We start from the raw sequence: 20,298 nt of genomic DNA, 5'->3' as shown, positions 1-20,298 counted from the left end.
TTCCCAAGATGCTTAAGTAATTTTAAATGATGTTATTGCTGAGGGTAATCTTTTAGCAGGTTTTGAATTTTTATAAAGGCCTTATATTCTAATTACGAGCTTCGAATGTCTCCAAGCCATTTTTTGGGGTGGCCGTAGCCTTTCGTGTTGGGGAACTACTTAATAGGTTTTGTGCCTCCGGGATTTTGTAGCCCGAGTTGGCCGAATTTATTTCAGACGACAGTCCCCGAGTAGGGGTAGCCCTTAGGCTCGATAGTCCCCGAATAGGGATAGCCCTAGGCTCGATAGTCCCCGAATAGGGATAGCCCCTGGGCTCTATGTTTGAAGAGGCAAAAATACGTTATAACAAGGTGGGAACTTTCTTTCATTTATGTGTGTAAAGTACATAATCGAAAGCGTATAAAAGCTTGTATTAGGTTCGAGGTCGATATTGAGAGAGCTCGGATACTGTTAATGCGCCCATTGACTCAGATTTAAAACCGTTTTTCGAATTTAAGTTAGCACGATTTACTGTTGCCTCGTTAAAATCTTGGCGGAAAACCCATTTGGGACAAAACCGGTTCAAGAAAAAAAGAGTGCAACGCGTGCTTTCAGACCTAATAGTCACAATCTCCTTTGGCTGTTGCATGCAAGTGTTAGTCCGATTCATAACATTATGAAAAAGTAAATGAGATCGTACCTTAGCAGTAGTACCACTTTAAGTGCATCACGTTCCAGTTGTTCGGTAGCGGTGCACCGTTTCCTGCTTCGAGTTTGTACGAGCCCTTGCCTGTAATTCCGATGACTTGATATGGTCCTTCCCAATTCGGTCCCAACTTTCCCTCATTTAGATGTATGCAGTGTTACTTTTCTTAACACCAAGTCCCCGATATTGAAGCGTCGGAGGTTGGTTCTTCGGTTGTAATATCTTTCTATCCGCTATTTCTGGGCGGCTAACCGGACTAGGGCGGCCTCTCGTCTTCCATCCAATAGTTCCAGGCTCGTACTCATGGCCTCACCATTTGATTCTTCGGTCACATATCGAAACCTGAGGCTCAGTTCTCCCACTTCGACCGGTATTAATGCTTCGGTACCGTAGACCAATGAAAACGAGGTGGCCCCGGTACTAGATTTTGAAGTTGTACGGTACGCCTACAAGACTTTGGGCAGAATTTCCTTCCACTTCCCTTTGGCATCGATCAATCTCTTTTTCAAGTTTTGGAGTATGGTCTTGTTTGTAGATTCCGCTTGTCCGTTCCCACTAGGGTGATAGGGTGTGGAGAGTATCTTTTTAATCTTGTGGTCTTCGAAAAACTTATTTACCTTGCTGCCGATGAATTGCTTCCCATTATCACACACGATCTCGGCCGGTATCTGAATCGACATATTATGTTGTCCCAAATGAAGTCAATGACTTCATTTTCCCGGACAATCTCGAACGCTTGAGCTTCGATCCATTTAGAGAAATAAATCGGTCATAAGCAGTATGAATTAAGCCTTACCAAGTGCCCATGGCAGGGGACCGATGATATCCATTCCCCATTTCATAAACGACCATGGGAATAAGACCGAATGGAGTAGCTCTCCGGGTTAATGGATCATCGGTGCGTGTCTTTGACAACCGTCGCATCTTCGTACAAACTCCTTTGCATCTTTCTCCATGTCGATCCAGTAATAGCCGGCCTTGATTATCTTCTGAACCAAAGATTCCGCCCTCGAATGGTTTTCGTAGGTGCCTTCGTGAACTTCTCTCAAGACATATTCGGTATCTCCCGACCCCAAACATATGGTGAGCGGGCCACCGAATGTTCTTATGAACAAAGTCCCTTCAAACAGGCTGAACTTGGCCGCCTTCGTGCGTAGAGCTCTCGATTCTTTAGGATCAGAGGCAACTTCCCAGTCTTCAAATAATCTATGTATTTGTTTCTCCAATCCCAAGTTAAACTTTTTGAGTTTATTTCGACGCGGCCTTCTTCCATTACCGATTTCATGAGCTGTACGACCGTTCCTGAGCTGAATTCATCGCCATCACCCGATGACCCCAAGTTAACCAGAGCATCGGCCTCGCTATTTTGATCTCGGGGTACGTGCTGTAGGGTCCACTCCTTGAATTGATGCAAGTTTACCTGCAATTTGTCTAAAGACCTTCGCATTTGTTACTCCTTTACTTCAAACGTCCCATTAACTTGATTTACCACAAGGAGGGAGTCACACTTGGCTTCGACCACCTCGGCCCTAAGGCTTTTAGCCAATTCGAGACCTACAATCATGGCCTCATACTCGACCTCATTGTTAGTCAATTTCACATTTCTAATGGACTGCCTAACTACGTTACCCGTAGGCGGCTTCAATATGATGCCGAGTCCGGACCCCTTTGCGTTCGAGGCACCATCCGTAAAGAGGGTCCAAATTCCCGAGGAAGTCCCCGAGGTTAACAACAATTCCTTTTCGACTTCGGGTATTAAGGCCGGCATAAAGTCATCCACGAAGTCTGCCAAAATTTATGATTTGATGGATGTTCGGGGTTGATATTCGATATCGTACCCGCTAATTTCTATGGCCCATTTGGCTAACCGGCCCGAGAGCTCAGGTTTGTGCATTATGTTCCTTAGTGGGTAAGAAGTTACGATACATACGGGGTGGCATTGAAAATATGACTTTAACTTTCTAGAGGAGCTTAACAAAGCGAGCGCCAATTTTTCCAGGTGAGGATACCTTGTTTCTGCCTCGCCTAGAGTTCTACTAACATAGTAAATAGGAAATTGCGTACCTTCCTCTTCCCGGACTAGGACTCCACTTACCACTACCTCGGATACCACCAAGTACAGGTACAACTATTCATCCGCCTTCGGAGTATGAAGCAAGGGTGGACTCGAAAGGTACCGTTTGAGTTCTTCCGAAGCTTGTTGGCATTCCGGGGTCCAAGAAAAGTTACTCTTCTTCTTCAATAATGAGAATAGCCGATGTCTCTTATCTGAAGACCTCGATACGAACTGGCCTAGGGAGGCTATGCGTCCGGTTAGCCTCTGAACGACATTGACACTGTCTACCATGGTGATATCTTCTATAGCTTTGATTTTGTCGGGATTGATCTCAATCCCTCGGTTGGACACCATGAATCCAAGGAATTTCCCAGATCCGACCCTGAATGCGCATTTCTCCGGGTTCAGCTTCATATTGTATCTCTTCAGTAGGGCTGTTCACAGATCGGATCGGATTAGATTTAGTACATTTCCTATTGAAATTTCAGATTTCGAATTTTACAAAATGCAATCCGAATCCGATCCGAATTAATATTGGATCGGATTTTAAAGTTTGGATCGGATAAATATTTCGGATTGTCGGATCAGATTGTCCGCATTATTATGGCTTATTGCCAATCATACTCACCCTTTCTTAATGCTCTATGTATCTTACCATTGAGATTGGTGCTTATCAATTAAAACAAGAATGAATTAAGTCATACTCTTGTTGTAGCAGATGCCGCCAACTAACATAGGAATTTCCAAAGACCAGGAATTTCCAAAGACGTTTCAAATGTTGCTTAAAAATTCCACCAGTAAGATTGTTGGTTAGGACTTACGTTATGAGAAAACACAATCTGATTAACAGGGATTTGGACTCTTGGAGAAGAGAGGCGGAACAGAGAAATGTGAGAGAGATATCGATATAACCTAAGTGGGTTGTCTGAAAAATGAAATAAGAAAGAAGCCTAACCCTAACATTTTAGTCTAGTATTTATATTGGTCAATATAATTTCGGATTTTGGGCCGGATCAGATTAAAATTATACCAATCCAAATCCAATTCGGATATCCGAAATTTTATAAAACATAATCCATATCCAATCCAAACATCCGAAAATCCGAAATTGAGTGGATCAGTTCGTATTTTGGATATCCGATCCAAATGCATAACCCTACTCTTCAGTATGTCAAAGGTTTCCTGCAAATGTTTCAAATAGTCCTCTGCTCGCAGGGACTTAACTAACATGTCATCAATATAAACCTCCGTTGATTTTTCTATTTGTTCTTCGAACATCCGGTTTACTAGGCGTTGATAAGTGGAACCGGCGTTATGTAGTCCGAACAACATTCCGTTATAACAATAGGTGATAAATTTAGTGATAAAGAAAGTTTTTTCTTGATCGCCCGGGTCTATCCAGACTTGGTTGTACCCGGAATAGGCGTCGAGAAAGATGAGTATCTCGTGCCCGGCCGTTGCATCGATAATGCGATCAATGTTAGGCAAAGGAAAAGAGTCCTTAGGGCACGCCTTGTTCAAGTTTTTGTAATCTACGCACATTCTTAATTGATTTCCCTTTTTAGGCACTACCACTACGTTAGTTAACCAATCCGGGTACTTAACTTCCCGAATGGAACCTATTTTAAGGAGTTTGGATACCTCGTCTTTGATGAATGCATGCTTGACTTCAGACTGAGGCCACCTCTTCTGTTTAACCGGGTGGAACTTCGGATCCAAGCTCAACTTATGAGTAGTTATTTCTGGCGGGATCCCTGTCATATCAAGATGGGACCAAGCGAAATAATCTATGTTAGCTATAAGGAATTTAATGAGCTTTTTCTTGAGCTCCGAGTTAACCCCGTGCCCATGTATACTTTCCGATTGGGCAAGTGTTCGATTAATATGACTTGCTCCAGCTCCTCGATAGTTGATTTGGTGGCATTGGAATCATCAGGGGTGATGAATGACCTAAGAACTCCGTACTCATCATCCTCGTCTGCTCCTTGCTTCTCCGGTTCGGTCAAGGCCGATATCGGTGATTGCTATTTAGTTTCTTCCTTCATGATTGGCTCCGTGTTCTTTGATGTCGAGACTGCGGACATCGGGATCACCTCAACGACCGCGAATATTTTTTTTGCGACCGGCTGCTCTTCATAAACAGTCTTACTTCCTCCCGATGTGGGGAACTTCAGTGCCTGGTGTAGTGTCGAGGGTACCGCCCTCATGTTGTGAATCCACGGTCTTCCGAATAGAGCATTATATCTCATATCCCCTTCGATCACATAGAATTTTATTTCCTGAATGGTCCCGGCGGTGTTCACCGGTAGGGTTATCTCCCCTTTAGTATTTTCGCATGCAATGTTGAATCCGTTTAAAACCTGGACTGCCAACACTATTTGGTCTTGTAGACCAACTGTTCCACGACCCTTGATCTGATGATATTGGCCGAGCTACCTGGATCAATCAATACACACTTAACTCGAGATTTATTTATAAGTACAGATATTACTAGTGCATCATTATGCGGTTGTACGATGCCTTCGGCGTCCTCATCGTTGAACAAAATGGTTCCCTCCGGGATATAATCTCGGGTTCATTTTTTCCTTGTGATGGACACTTTGGTGCACTTTAGCATTGGTCCCTCGGGGATGTCAACTCCACCAATGATCACGTGCTGAGGTTTCTCTTGTTCGATCTGTTTGTTGGAGTCCCTATTCCTGAAGTGATTTTTGGCTCGATCACTCAGAATTTCTCGGAGATGCCCGTTATTGAATAACCGGGACACTTCTTCTCTTAACTGTCGGCAGTCCTCGCTTCTATGTCCATGAGTGCCATGATACTTACACATTAAGTTTGGGTCTCTCTGGGAAGGGTCGGATTGCAATAGTAGAGGCCACTTGGTTTCTTTGATGCGCCCGATGGAAGATACGACGCTGGCAGCATCGACATTGAAGTTATATTCCAATAAATTTGGTGCCTCCCTGGCCCCGAGTGGCATTTTGAAACTGTTTTTGCTCATGAGTCCCCGACTACTGTGGCCTCGATCATTCCTCTTTTCGTTTCTCGTGGGGTTACGCCCAGATCCATTTCCCCTCCGATCCCCGCTATACGGTTCATATCGGTTTTTGTTCAGTCTTGGTTCATGATCGACGACTCTCTTAGGCCTGTCATTAGTTTTATAAATAGACCCATAGGGGCCCCCGATCTGATCCTCCTCAGCTCTGAGTTTTGACTGGTACCTATTATGGACGTCGGCCCAACTTACCGCCGGGTACTCTATAAAATTCTGTTTCAATTATTGTGAAGCCAAGGAGCTTCGGGGTTGAGTCTTTGAGTGAACGCCTGAACAACCCAATCATCCGAAACCGGGGGCAGATCCATCTGTTCAATTTGAAACCTCGATACGAATTCCCTGAGCATTTAGTTATCTCTTCGTTTTATCTTGAAAAGGTCCGATTTTTTGGTCTCGATCTTAATGGCCCCGGCATGTGCTTTCACAAAGGTATCTGCAAGCATAGCAAACAAATCAATAGAATTTGGGGGTAAGTTGTGATACCATATCATTGCTCCTTTGGACAGGGTTTCCTCGAACCTTTTTAGCAAAACCCACTCGATTTCGTCATCTTCTAGGTCGTTTCCCTTGATGGCACACGTGTAGGAGGTCACGTGCTCATTTGGATCTGTGGTTCCATTATACTTCGGAATTTCGGGTATGCGAAACTTCTTCGGGATTGGCTTCAGTGCCGCACTCGGAGGGAAAGGCTTTTGGATAAATTTCTTGGAATCCAGGCCTTTCAATATTGGAGGCGCTCCTGGGATTTGATCGACTCTGGAGTTATAGGTCTCCGCTTTTGTTGTCGTTGGCCTCAATTTTCTTCTCCCCCGATCCCACCCGCTTTGTCTGTTCCTCAAGCATTTTTATTATTTCGTGGTTGGTCCCGGGCTCAACTTCACCCGGCCTTTCTGCGGCTTACTCACTCCTTCGGGCATTTTCCCGGGATGGTGCGGCTTTGATTATGCAGCTGTGCTATCGCTGCATGTTGGGTCTGTAATATTTTGAAGATCACCTGTAGATTTATTCCGTCGCCTTCACCTTCGGGTGTACCTCGAGTCATAGGTCGGGCTCCTCCGCGAACATTGTTCTCAGGGTCGGTCGACAGGTTGACGTCGATGGCCACATGCGAGTTGGCGTCAACTGGGTCTGCAACCGGGACTCCGTTAGGATCAGCAGAGGGCACCTCGTTGCTAGGCACTATATTATTGTTTTCGCCGTGATGGCCAGATTCAGCATCAACATTCAAGTGAGTAGACCGAGAGTTTGGCATTTTTAGGTTGACCTGAAATTAGAATCTCATAGAACAAGAGTAAAACAAAGAGTGTTATAAAAATTTGTATCAAATTACCACTATTATCCTTAGCCCCACGGTGGACGCCAAACTGTTTACCCTTAAAAATGGATAACAATTGAATTTATACGCGGTTTTAAGGATATGTGGACTAATTTAATACAAGTGATTAATAACGTTAGATGAGCAAATTAAAGATAGAATAAACAGCCAAACCAGTAGTATTATTGAGTCCGGGCTTGGTTATGAGCTTAACAATTAGCCTGCCTTCGGTTCGGAGCCAAACACTTATGATGAACTATGAGCAAAATTAAGGATTTTGAGTCACTTTTAGGAGCAAAGAAAACATATGTATATTGTCCTGGTATGCGTGTTACAGTGTGTCTATTGAATAATCAACTTCCTCTTTATATAATAGGGATATTTTACCCTAAGTACAATTCTAAGAAAGGAAAAAATCTTCCTTTTCTCTAATCACTGATCTGCTACCGATACGGACCGAGATTCACTCCGTGATATCCGGTTGGGCACGGATATCACGGCCCTTTATTAATCGTGCGCGGTCGCTGGTAATAATTTTCGAGGTCTTGGAACTCGAACCGAATCCGGGGGGCATGGTCTCGATGGCTCCGAGGGCGGTGTTTTGTTCGAGCCTTGATAAGAGAGGTTCCTGGCTTCGATTCCAATTCCTTGTAGTTACGTCCTTGTTTCGTTTGCGCCACCAAAAAATGAGAGTGCTCATTAGCCTCGATTTTATCCTTATACCGTTGGTATTGTTCGATTGAATATATATTAATGATATTATTTATTTTCTTTCATGCTCGTCTTGTTTAAGGGCACTAGAAATATATCGGAAACCAAAAATTAAAATTGCATAGTATACGACTTCAAATTTAGAGTCACGTGACCGGCACCAAATTATCTAACTCGCGTCAGGTGAACCGTCTGATTATTATGTTACTATCCATACAATAATTCATAAAGTTATAAACGAGTCATTAAACATACCTTCTTCTTGAAACACTGTAATAGGTATAACTCCAACGATGGAAACATTAGTTATTATACACCCAAAAGAATAACTGTAAACCCATTAAGTCTAGTCATGAGCTAACTAGAATGCAGAAAAGAATACATTCTATATCATCGAAGCATTCCCCAAAACAATAGAATAAAGAGTCGAAGGAATGGCCACCACTGAAATATAAGCGTGGCGCATCACCAAAGCGGAAAGGAGTGTGGCTCTAACTGGTTGTATTGTTCCCTGCTGTCTCAGCTACAGGAAAGTAAGTGTGGTAGAAAATGATTAAGTACATCGTCATAGTATGTTAAGACCAAAAATCCCACCAACGATCGTGATAACACCTAACATGTCGGCTACGCAAACCAATCACACAACAATCGAATCAAAAATAGAAATAAATCAATATTACAAGTCTAATAGTAATTTCTAGCATAAATAAGTCTAAAACCAACCTCAATAAGCGAAACAATAATACAATCTCCCCAAAACTAATGTCAAAAAGTGCATGGGCTCTAATAGTGTCGGAAAATAATAGCATGAATAAATACAACACTGTCTGAAATAAACAATAGTCTCAATATAGGAAAAAAAGGTGACCTGGAGGCCTACGGCTGAACATGATGCACTACCTCGAGTCTCCTAGCACTAAACGATATGCTCCTCAGCTCAGCTCGTGCCAATACCTGGATCAGTATAAAATTATGCAGAAGTATAGTATGAGTACAACTGACCTAATGTACTCAGTAAGTACCAAAATTAACCTCAGCGAAATAGTGGCCAGATTTATCAACTGATACTTACTATCTTAATCTGAACGGACGATAAATAAATACAATACCAGAATCTAGCATAAATAATGTATAAAATAATCAAATACAACTAACAGAGATAATAACATTCTTTCGAACAAGAATTTTACCGAAAGCTCATACTGGAACAACAAATCATTATATGTAAATGATATGCATTACAGAGCATTATTATAAATGCCAAATATGTAAGTCTATAATGTCTAAGCATAAATAAGACTCGGTATCATCAACCGACACTCCCCAATTGTCCAACAAACCAGCGCACACAGGGCCCAACATACAATGGATGATCACTTGTCTTCGGAGAGAACAACTCATGTGCCAATAACACTCGCACGGACAACTCACGTGCTACAAAATGTATCTCGCACAAACAAATCACATGCCTCAACCTCAGTCCATATAAGAGTTTCCCTATTTAGAGTGTGCATACACACCATAAATAGCATAAGTTATGTATATAAACATATGAAATATACATGCAAAGACATGTGCATGCGAACAGTGTGACTACGACTAGAACAAGTAGAACATGATGTCACAAATAGCTATTTACACTTAACAAGGTACCAAAAGCTTAAAACATGGGTTCTAGCATGATTGAGAGAGCTCACGTATTCATACAAGAATAACAACAAGTCATAAATAGCATATGATGTAAATTCAAAGTATAAAGTAGCTTAAAAATTACCCCGAGCATGAATAGTCCACACTTGCATATACTCTTGCCACCACACATATACAACGCCCCCAAAATGTAGCAAATAATCAAATAAGGTCAATTTCCTATGATAGATTCCCAGCCAAGCCTAGACAAGATACTTACCTTATACAAGCCCAATCAGTCCTCCAAAACTGCCTTTTTCCTTAGACATTACCTCCAACCGGCTCAAATTTAATCAAACTATACTCAAATAAGTCAAATAAATGAATCAATTCCAAATAATAATGTTTTAATTTCTAATCAATTCCCAAAAAGTCAACAAAATTTAACCTGGGCCTTCGTGGAAAAAACCCGTGCTTAGGGGTAGTTCCATTTACTTATAACCTCACGACTCCTAACATGTATTTAATTTTCAAATCCAAGTCCAAGTCGATGCTCAAAACCACCATTTACATTCTCTAAAGTTGTAAATAAAAACCCCAAAGTTTACTTTAAAATTCTATATTTTAGGTGTAGAAATTCATGGGGAATCAAGATATATGATTAAATCGAAGTGTAGATTACTTATCTCTACTAGTAGTGAAATCTCTCTTCAAATTCTTCTCCCCTCGTTCTCCAAAACTCAAAAATGTGAAAAATGGGCAAAATTTTAAAATTTAGACTTAAAATGCCTCTGCCAGAACTACCTTTCGTAAATGCAGCCTTAGCCTCGAGTTCACGAAGCACAAGTTGCCATCACCTGGAAATCCTCTTTAGCTATCGCAGACAAACCCTCGTGATCGCGAAGCTTCACCTAGCTCCTTTATGTGAACGAAACTAACACCCCGCGAATGTGATGCCTAACTGTCTCTAGCCTTTGCGAACGTGATATCCCCTTCGCGAACGTGAAGTACAATAGCCCCAGTCCAAATGCTTCATCAAGAACTCGGGACACCCCTTGTGAACGCGATGAACACCAGATATCAGAAAACCTCCCACCACCAAACATGCTCTGGGTGATCCAAAAACTCACCTACCTATCGAAGGCCTCAAAATATATACAGAACCATCATGCCTAAGAATCAAAGGCCAAACTACATGTTGAACTCTCTCAAGTTCATAAACTTCTAAACTTCCAACCAAGCATCTGATTCATGCTTACACACCTCGGATATCAACCAAACATTGCACACAAGTCTCATACATTAACAGAACCCATCTTCAGTCTCGGAACGACAATCAAAATTCGATAACCCTAAAGTTAACTATCGGTCAAACTTATAAACTCTCCAATTCTTCAAATTGCCAACTTTCGACAAATGGAACCAAAATCTTCTAGGAACATTAAAAACAAAATCCGAAGATATGCCATGATCCAAAATCACCATAGAACCTATTGGAACCATCAAAATCCAACTTCGAGGTCGTTTACCCAAAAGTCAAACCTTGGCCAACTCTTACAACTTAAGGCTTCCAAAATAAAACTAAGTATTCCAATTCACTCCTGAACCTTCCCGGAACCAAACCGACCATCCTCACAAGTCATAAAATATCAAATACACTTATGAAAAGCATCAAATAGAGGGTTGTGGTTATAATGCTCAAAACGACCGGTCGAGCTATTACATAATATCCAATAAGTCTTATAGATGACCTACCAAGTGGCAGGACAAGCTTTAAGTAAAATATCCAATGCATAAGTAGCATATAACATTTATGAAGGAAACTAGAACTGAAATATTGAGAAAGTTGATAACTTAATAATGTAGTATGCAACTGAGCAATTGAAAACATATACTCCCTCCGTTCACTTTTACTTAACACGTTTTGACTTTTCACGTCCCTTAAAAAATAATAAATGAAGTGCATAATTTATCATGATACCCATATTAATTGATGCATATTTTATTGGATTTAAAAAAATGATTTGAAATGAGTAATAAATATTGTGGGTATAATAGAAAATAAAATTGTCTTTTCTTGATATACGTAAAGTAACAAGTAAAAATGAAAATTTATTTTTAAGTATACGGAGGGAGTAACTGAATAACATCTCAATCATCATATCTATGAGGCTTCAACCCCGATAAAACTGGCTCTGCAAGCATGAAAGCCTCAACCTCATTAATTATTGATGTCATGTTTGGGGGTTTTTCCTTAAACACAAATAAAACTAGCTCTTTAACTCATTCTTGGGGTTCTCTACCTCGATAATTACATGCATCTTTAATTGCATGGAGGCCTCAACCTCGGAAATTATGCATTACTTGCTAGGAATAGGGCTTCAACCCGATATAGACAATCTAAACACATTCGTAAGAGGATCAATTCAACTTGTACGTAATCAATCATAATGAGACCATTAAGTCAACTGAGCACATATATTAATACAACATGTGAACATAATGTCTCATACGCCATACGACATCTCTGTTTTTATAAAATCAGCATTAAGATGTGCCAAGCATTAATAAGCAGAAGATATCATGGTATAACTCATAAATGCCAACTTATCAAAATATACTACTTTTCACAATTACATGACATACAAAGCACCAAATATGCTAAAAGAACTTAGTTCATTTTTTGAAACTTCTTGTCACATTATTTTTCAATCTAAACATACCTTTTAAACATAGTGAATAAACATACCTTTTAAACATAGTAAATCATTCAAATAATTTGTCGAACACCTATAAGCATGCTTTTAGGAAAGCTTACAATTAGGAGGTTGTTGGTAGGCTAGTAACTCGTGTTTTAACTACATTTTACACTCTAATTATTGCACTTTATTCGTGTTTGAGGTTAATTATGATGATTTACGCTTATTACGTGTATTATGCTTTGTAGGACGTGATTCTGCGTAAGGAAGCAATTTTGGAGTTAAAATAGATGATTTGGAGCTTTGAAGTCTGATTAGAAGCCCAAGAAATTAAACCGGAATCGCATTCGGGGGTCGAGAACCAATTTTGTATGTTAAAAGGTGATAAAATCCGGGGCTCTAATATTTTTGCACTACCGCGTCGCATGGGACGCGGCGCGGCAATGCATATTGTGCTGCCTGTCAAAAAATAGCCCTATGAAGATCCTTAAAAATGTGGCACATGGTGCGCCGCGCCTGTACATTTCGGCAATCCAGTTTTCCTTTTCGGCTTGAAATGGATAGTTCCGTATGAACCTATTTTTACATGGTATAAGTATACCAAAAATACGATTTTGAGAGGACTTTTGACCTACGATAGATTTGAAAAGCATTGGAGACTCTAAGGTACAAGAATTAATCATTCTTCCATCAACTCATTACCCGAGTTTGGATTGAATTCATGTTATCTTACTTAAATTTATCTGTGATGATTTCTCCTACTGTTATGGAGTAGTATTTCCTTAGGGTTTTTGACAGACATGGTGTATTGAGAATTTAACTAGGAATTCGATTATTGATACTAGCTTGAATTAATTGATGGGGTTTTGAATTATATTGTAAAGTTGTTCATTATTTTTCTTAATCGAAAGAGGAGTTTGATATTGAATTTCTTTGCATCGTATGCTCTAGTTTAAATTTGTGATTCATCTAGGTAATCGAAAGAGCCTCTTGAATTGTTAGTTAAACTAGAAAATAGGAAAATATTCGTGAGAAGTTACCCTTTAGACTAAAATAGTTACTGCGTTCGTAGCAATTGTTCACAATGCTTCAATTGGATTATTTCTGGGAATTAATGTTTAATCGAAAGAGGAACTTTAACTTTAAGTATAATCCTATTACCTAGTGAATTCGTGAGAATCAGTAGTAATTTAGAAGTGAACTAACTCGAGAATTGGATCTCTAGTTAGTTATCTTGCACCTGTCTAGTCAATGGCCCTTACTTCTCCCAATGATATTTATGTGTTGCTCAACTTTTATTTTCCGTGATCAATTGATAATTGCTTTAATTTTAGTAGTTAATTATAGTTAATAATCATTCAAATCAAAGTGTTAATCATTCTGGATAGCAGTTAACTAAAAAATATTTGAACATTATTTAAATTCAATCCATGTGGAGACAATAATTAAACTATACTATTTTTGGTTAGCAAGCATTAATTTCGTATTGTGTTTTGCGCTCGTCAAATTTTGGCACCATTGTCTGGGTTTGGAAATTAATAGTGTTCAAAATAGTTTTGATTCTAACCCAGGAACCAATTTTATTTTCTTATATTCATGTTTTCTCACTTGTGTGCACGTAATAGGTCCAATTTCTGTAGTGTATGACTCGATGTTCTACAAAGAAAGTGATACCATAGTCCATGATGAATTATTGGAAGATGCTAACCAATGGCTTGCTGAGAGTAAACACAAAAGAAAATCAGTTGGGGTTCACCAAGTGGACTCTAACACATTAGTGCAAGCTTAACTAGAAACCATGGTCAAAGAAATAAGAAATTTGACCTTAGCAAAAGTACAAAGTGAGCCGCAAGCAGCATGTGATATTTGGGGAATGGGACACTGATGGTAGGCTACAATTACATATTTTAGTCGCTTATTGCACTCTAATTCACTGCACTTTATTCGTTGTGAGCTTTAATTGATAGTGTTTTAAACTTATTGTGTGTTTTATGCCTTGTAGGAGTGATTCTGAGTTATGTAGATGTTATGCAATGAATTTGAGTGATTTGGAGCTTTGATGTCTGAATAAAAGCTCATGAGATTAAGCCGGGATCGCGTTCGGGGGTCAAAAATCACATCTAGATATCAAAAAGCAAGGCAAATTTCGTACTCTGAGAAAGCCCCACTGTCGCAGTGCATGGGGCGCCGCGGCTGCCCATTTTCCTGCTGTCTGTCAGAAATCAACTCTCTGGATTTCCCCACTAATGCTTCGCATGGTGCGTCGCCCCATGCGGCGCGCCTGTGCAATATTTACAGAGTGACAATCCGATTTCGATTAGGAGAAGGTGATTTCGTCTAGGTCCAACCCTACTTGGTATAAATACATGAAAAAATGTCATTTTTTGGATTTTTGACATACTTTCGACCTAAGGAGGCTAAGGAGGGGTTGGAAGAACATGAGCACAAGGATTTCATCATTCCTTCCTCACTCAAGACACGAGTTTGGATTGAATTTATGTTTTTCTATACTTTAATTTTATCTTTGATGAATTTCTCCATATTTATGGAGTAGTTACCTTTAGGGTTTGATGGATTTGGTGTATTGATGATTGTTTGTGGATTAGAACTCTAGTTTTATGTATTGAAGCATTTTTGGATGATTTAATTATTGTATTTATATTCACTTATTCATGTAATTGAGAGTGGCATAACTTGTGATATCTTTGCATTATCTTGTTGGTTGAGTTTATTAATTCTTCTTAATAATTGAAAGAAGCTAGTTGAATCTTTGATTAAACCTAGTTAGTAGGATAATCGAGAGAGGTTCTCCTAAATATCAATTTACTACGCATTCTTGCATATCTTTACGTGCGTAAATTAGTTCATCTCGTGAGGTTTAGACTTAATCGAGAGAGGAGTTTATGCTGAACGTTTGAACTAATAATTGAGTGAATTCGAGAGACTCACTTAAACATTAGAAGTAAATTATCTAGAGTTAGATCCAAAATAATTATCTTGCACCTATCCTATCAACCCCTATTTTCTCCCATTGATAACTTCCTTGCTTACCTTTATTTCGATTGTCATTAGTCAATATCTTTAGATTCTTAGTTATTTTTAGTTATTTATTATAGAAATCTCAATTGTTGATCATCTTGAATAGAAATCAAGCTAGAAACTACAAGAATACTGTTTAAATCTAATCCCCATGGATACGATATTATACTATGCTATATTTGATTAACGAACATAATGTAAGTGTGTGTATTTGAGCTCGTCAAATTTTGGCGCCGTTGCCAAGGATTGGCAATTAATAGTGTTTGAAATAGTTTTTGGTTCTAATTCAGGAATTAGGTTTTAGTTTTTTTATTTATTTTCTTTTCCTTTTTAATTTTATTTTCTTTATTAGTTAACTTCTTTTCAAGATTTGTTTTGTAGTACCTAACAAGTTAGAGAAGATACTGTAAATTTTGAACTCTAAATGATGTGAAGATGGAGTACAACCAGCCTAAGAAAATGGTTGAAGAGTTATCAGATGAACATTATCAGCGATCTGCTATGTGTTTTAAATGCAGTCAAAATCATCTGTCGGTTGACTGTCAAGCGGGTATGTATTCTTCCTATGGTTCGTATTTTGAGCAGTCTCACTCTGTTTCTAGTTCGTACAGGTATGAGGATTCATATGGGCATAATTCTGACTCTGGTTGGGATAAATACCCTTATTATGACTGGAATGAAAGCAAAGTGAGACAATAACCTCAATAGGAGAATGGTAGTTTAGAAGAGCTTATGTATAAGTTCATGAATAGTGTTGAAGAAAGATTTGCACAAAATCAAGAAGGACTTATACAAATTTCTGAATCCATTAAGAACCTAACAACATAAGTGAGTCAAATGGTAAATATACTTTCAGAAAGCTCATTGCATTGTGATAGTAATTATACAGAGGAGATGTCCTGTGAGAATGAGTTTACCTAAGAGAATGAGCATCTATAAAGAGAGCTTTCCACTCTACAAGAGGACTATGATTCATCGAAAATAAGGTTTTGGTTGACTATGAAGCAATGGAGGAAGAGTTCAAACCCCCATCAACCTTTCCACATTTGCACCCTTTAGTAGAAGAGAATGAGAAACAAATGGTCTTGGACATGCCACATGAATATTCAATGACCTTTGTGCTTTGTTTTCTTATTCTAACCTTGATCATGTAGATTTTATTTTTGGGAATTTACAGGAATATGTATGGATTGATCCTGTGAAAGATTGCAGAAGCAAGTTAAGAATCATCATGAACGAGCAATTCACCGCTCAAGATAAGGACAAGAAAAAAAGAAAAGAGCGGGTCTTGCAGGTATCCTCAAAAGAATTGGGCTTAATGAGCTCCACAAAAAATCCTAAGGAGCAAAAACGAGGAATTAATTCAGAATTAGGGGGTGGAGTTCATAAGTTCTTGGAAAAGAAGAAAATTCAGGGAAGTTTCCTTTACCTCTTACTTTTTAATTGTGTGTCATGGGGACATGCCACAACTTAAAGTGTGGGGGTGGGGGATATGTTGTATGTTGTATGTATGTTAGTTTAGTTTTTGTTTAGTAGGTTAGAGATAGAAAAAAATTGAAAAAACATAAATGTTTTAAATTTTTGAGTTTTTCTGATGATAGATATCATTCGACAGGTTTCTTCAGGGATTAAAGTCGAAAGAAAAATACAAAAATATTTTCTTTTATTAGGTAGTGTATTAATTCCTCCTTAGTTTTTCTTTGTGCCGCAGTTCTTTTCCAAGGATTTTGTTTGAACCGGGTGTAGTTAGTTTTTATTTTTATTAGTAGTAGGAAGCCTTGTGCTATGATTTGAATTGATGGCAATGTCTCTTAACTTTAGTATGCCTTGGGAATAGTGAGTACTTTAGTTATGACGCTTAGGCTCAGTTTTTGATTCTTGTATAAGTACCTTAAATTGTATGATCTTAACTTTGCTTTACTGCTTTGACTAGAGTGTCTTGATGAATCCGATCCTGAATGAGTTATGTGCTATGTGGGTGTGAGGTTTTGTGTTATTCTGTGCATTGCATTTGATGTCTAGAACTTGCCCTGTGTGTTTGCAAAGCGAAATGGTAGTTTGTTCAGTCTTGGAAGTGATTTAGGCATTTCTTTGTTGATCTAGTTATATGCTTTTACCCATCTAATTGTTATATATCTTAGTTAACCCCTTTGAGCCTGTAATCTTGTTTCTTTGGAAACCACATCACAAGCCTTACCCATTTTTTCGAATTGCCCATTTATTTGAACCTTTTTACGTCTCGTGAGCACTTGAGTTTGTTATGAACTTTGTAAAAGCTGAAGTGTGGGGTGGTTGTTTTGGCTTTTGAGTGAAACTAATGAAATAAGGAGAAAGGTGCACTATATTGAAAAAGTAAGAGCCACTTGAATTGAAAAAGAAAAAGAAAAATAGTTGTATTGTTGTGAAAAAACATTCTTTGATAGTGGTAACTCTTGATGTAATTGTTCTTAAAGAAGTAGGGAGTTAATATATGTTATTGTGAAGGTGGAGTTATGGTTTGACATAAGTGTGGGGTTTTAAACAGTGAAATATATGTATTAAAAGGACTTAGGGAGGTGTAGTCACTCTTATATCTAAATATATCCACCCATCCCGCAACCTACATTACAACCAAATGAAGTCCTACTTGATCCTTGACTGAATGAGCTCAATTAGTAGAGTAGTACACTACGGGCAAGCCTATGGTGCATCTTTTGTGGCATATGAATGTTGCTTCTGAGAGTGAGCGAATTCTTTCTATCTTGAGTTCCTAATTGTTCTTAATTTTCATTGTGTGTGGAACTACTCTCTATTATTGTGAGAGGGTACTTTATTCATGAAGGAAAGTTAATGTCGTTTACTTTATTCATGAAGGAAAGGTAATATCGTTAACCTTTGTGTTAGAGTAAGTGAGCGAGTTATAAATAATGCGTGGTTCTTTTGAGTCAAATCTTGAGGCTAAGATGTTACGGTATTGTGCTTAATATGTGTTAAATATTCTTGGTATGATGAATTATGAGATTTGTTTAAAAAGGTCATGTCTTTTATGAAGTGTAGTTTGATTGCTCGAGGATGAGCAATGGTTTAAGTGTGGGGTGTTGATGGTAGGCTACAATTACGTATTTTAGTTGCTTATTGCACTCTAATTCACTGCACTTTATTCGTTTTGAGCTTTAATTGATAGTGTTTTGAACTTATTGTGTGTTTTTATGCCTTGTAGGAGTGATTCCGAGCTATGTAGATGTTATGCAATGAATTTGAGTGATTTGGAGCTTTGATGTCTGAGTAAAAGTCCAAGAGATTAAGCCAGGATCGCGTTCGGGGGTCAAAAACCACATCTGGATATCAAATAGCGAAGCAAATTTCGTACTTTGAGAAAGCTCCACTGCCGCGGCGTGTGGGGCGGCACGACTGCCCTCATCATTTCTTCCTCACTCAAGACACGAGTTTGGATTGAATTTATGTTTTCCTATACTTTAATTTTATCTGTGATGAGTTGCTCCATATTTATGGAGTAGTTACCTTTAGGGTTTGATGGATTTGGTGTATTGATGATTGTTTATGGATTATAACTCTAGTTTTATGTATTGAAGCATTTTTGAATAATTTAATTGTTGTATTTATATTCACTTGTTCATATAATCGAGAGCGACATAACTTGTGATATCGTTGCATTATCTTGTTGGTTGAGTTCATTAATTCTTCTTAGTAATTGAAAGAGGCTAGTTGAATCATTGATTAAACCTAGTTGGAGGATAATCGAGAGAGGTTCTCCTAAAGACCAATCCACTACGCATTCTTACATATCTTCACGTGCTTAAATTGGTTCATCTCGTGAGGTTAAGACTTAATCGAGAGGGGAGTTTTTGCCGAGCGTTAGAACTAATAATTGAGTGAATTCGAGAGACTCACTTAAACATTAGAAGTGAATTATCTAGAGTTAGATCTCAAATAATTATCTTGCACCTATCCTATCCACCCTACTCATAAGTGTCAAGCTTCAGCTGAGGAAGTTAATGTTGTAGGAAACTACAATAGAGGAAACTATCAAGGTGGAAACAACTTCATTGCGATGGGTCAAAGACATCAAGGTTTCTTGTGGAGCTCACCAAATAGGAGTTTAAACTCGTGTCAGTAGAATAATCCTTGACCCTGGGGTCAAGGACCTCCAGGTTTTCAGAATCAGCCAAAGCAACAATACCATCCACAACCGTTAAATTAGTGTAGTATGGAAGATTTCATGAACGCTTTCATCAACAAGTCTGACAAGAGATTTGATACTCACAGTACTGCAATTCAAAATCTGGAAAGACAAGTGGGCCAAATTGCTAACTTGTTATCTGAGAGGGCTTCGGGGACTCTACCATCTAACACAGAAAATAACTAGAAAGAAACCATCAAGGTTGTGTCTCTGAAAAGTGCTAAAATATTGATAGATCTGGTTGTAAAACTAGACCATAGGTGGTGAGAAAGCATACTGAGACTATGGAGGAGCAAAAGAGTGGAGAATAAAAGGGTGAGAGTAATGATGTGCAAAAAGAGGTTGAAGAGAGTAGACATATGCCAGTTCTACCATTCCCTCAAAAGATGAAAAGGGAAAAATTAGACAAGTGCTTTAGGCAGTTCTTGGATATGCTCAAACAACTATTTATGAACATTCCCTTCACAGAGTTCTTATTTACATGCATGCTTATGCTAAATTCTTGAAGGAGATTGCCACGACCCGAATCCCACGATAGGGGTCGTGATGACACCTAATCTCTAAAACTAAGTAAGTGTATTACTTAACAAAATTAAATCAACAAATCATGATATAATAAGACATAAATTAATATATAAGCGGAAATAGAGTTAATACAAGTCAAAGTGGCAATACTCAATAATCTCCCAGAACTAGGTAGTACAGAGTCATGAGCTCTAACTGAGTACATATGGAGTATCCCAAAAGATACAATACTATTCGAGTGTAAATTAAAAGTATCTATATAAAAGATGAGACTCCAAGGGACTGCGATAGCATGTGGCTCTACGTTGAATCCTCGTGAACAAGCAAGCTCTCACCTGAATCTGCAAAACAATATACAAAAGTATAGTATGGGTATACCACATTCGGTATCCAGTAAGTATCAA

This window comes from Nicotiana tomentosiformis, chromosome 7 (assembly GCF_000390325.3).
Source record: "Nicotiana tomentosiformis chromosome 7, ASM39032v3, whole genome shotgun sequence".
Taxonomy (NCBI): Eukaryota; Viridiplantae; Streptophyta; class Magnoliopsida; order Solanales; family Solanaceae; genus Nicotiana; species Nicotiana tomentosiformis.
This window is presented reverse-complemented; position numbering follows the sequence as displayed.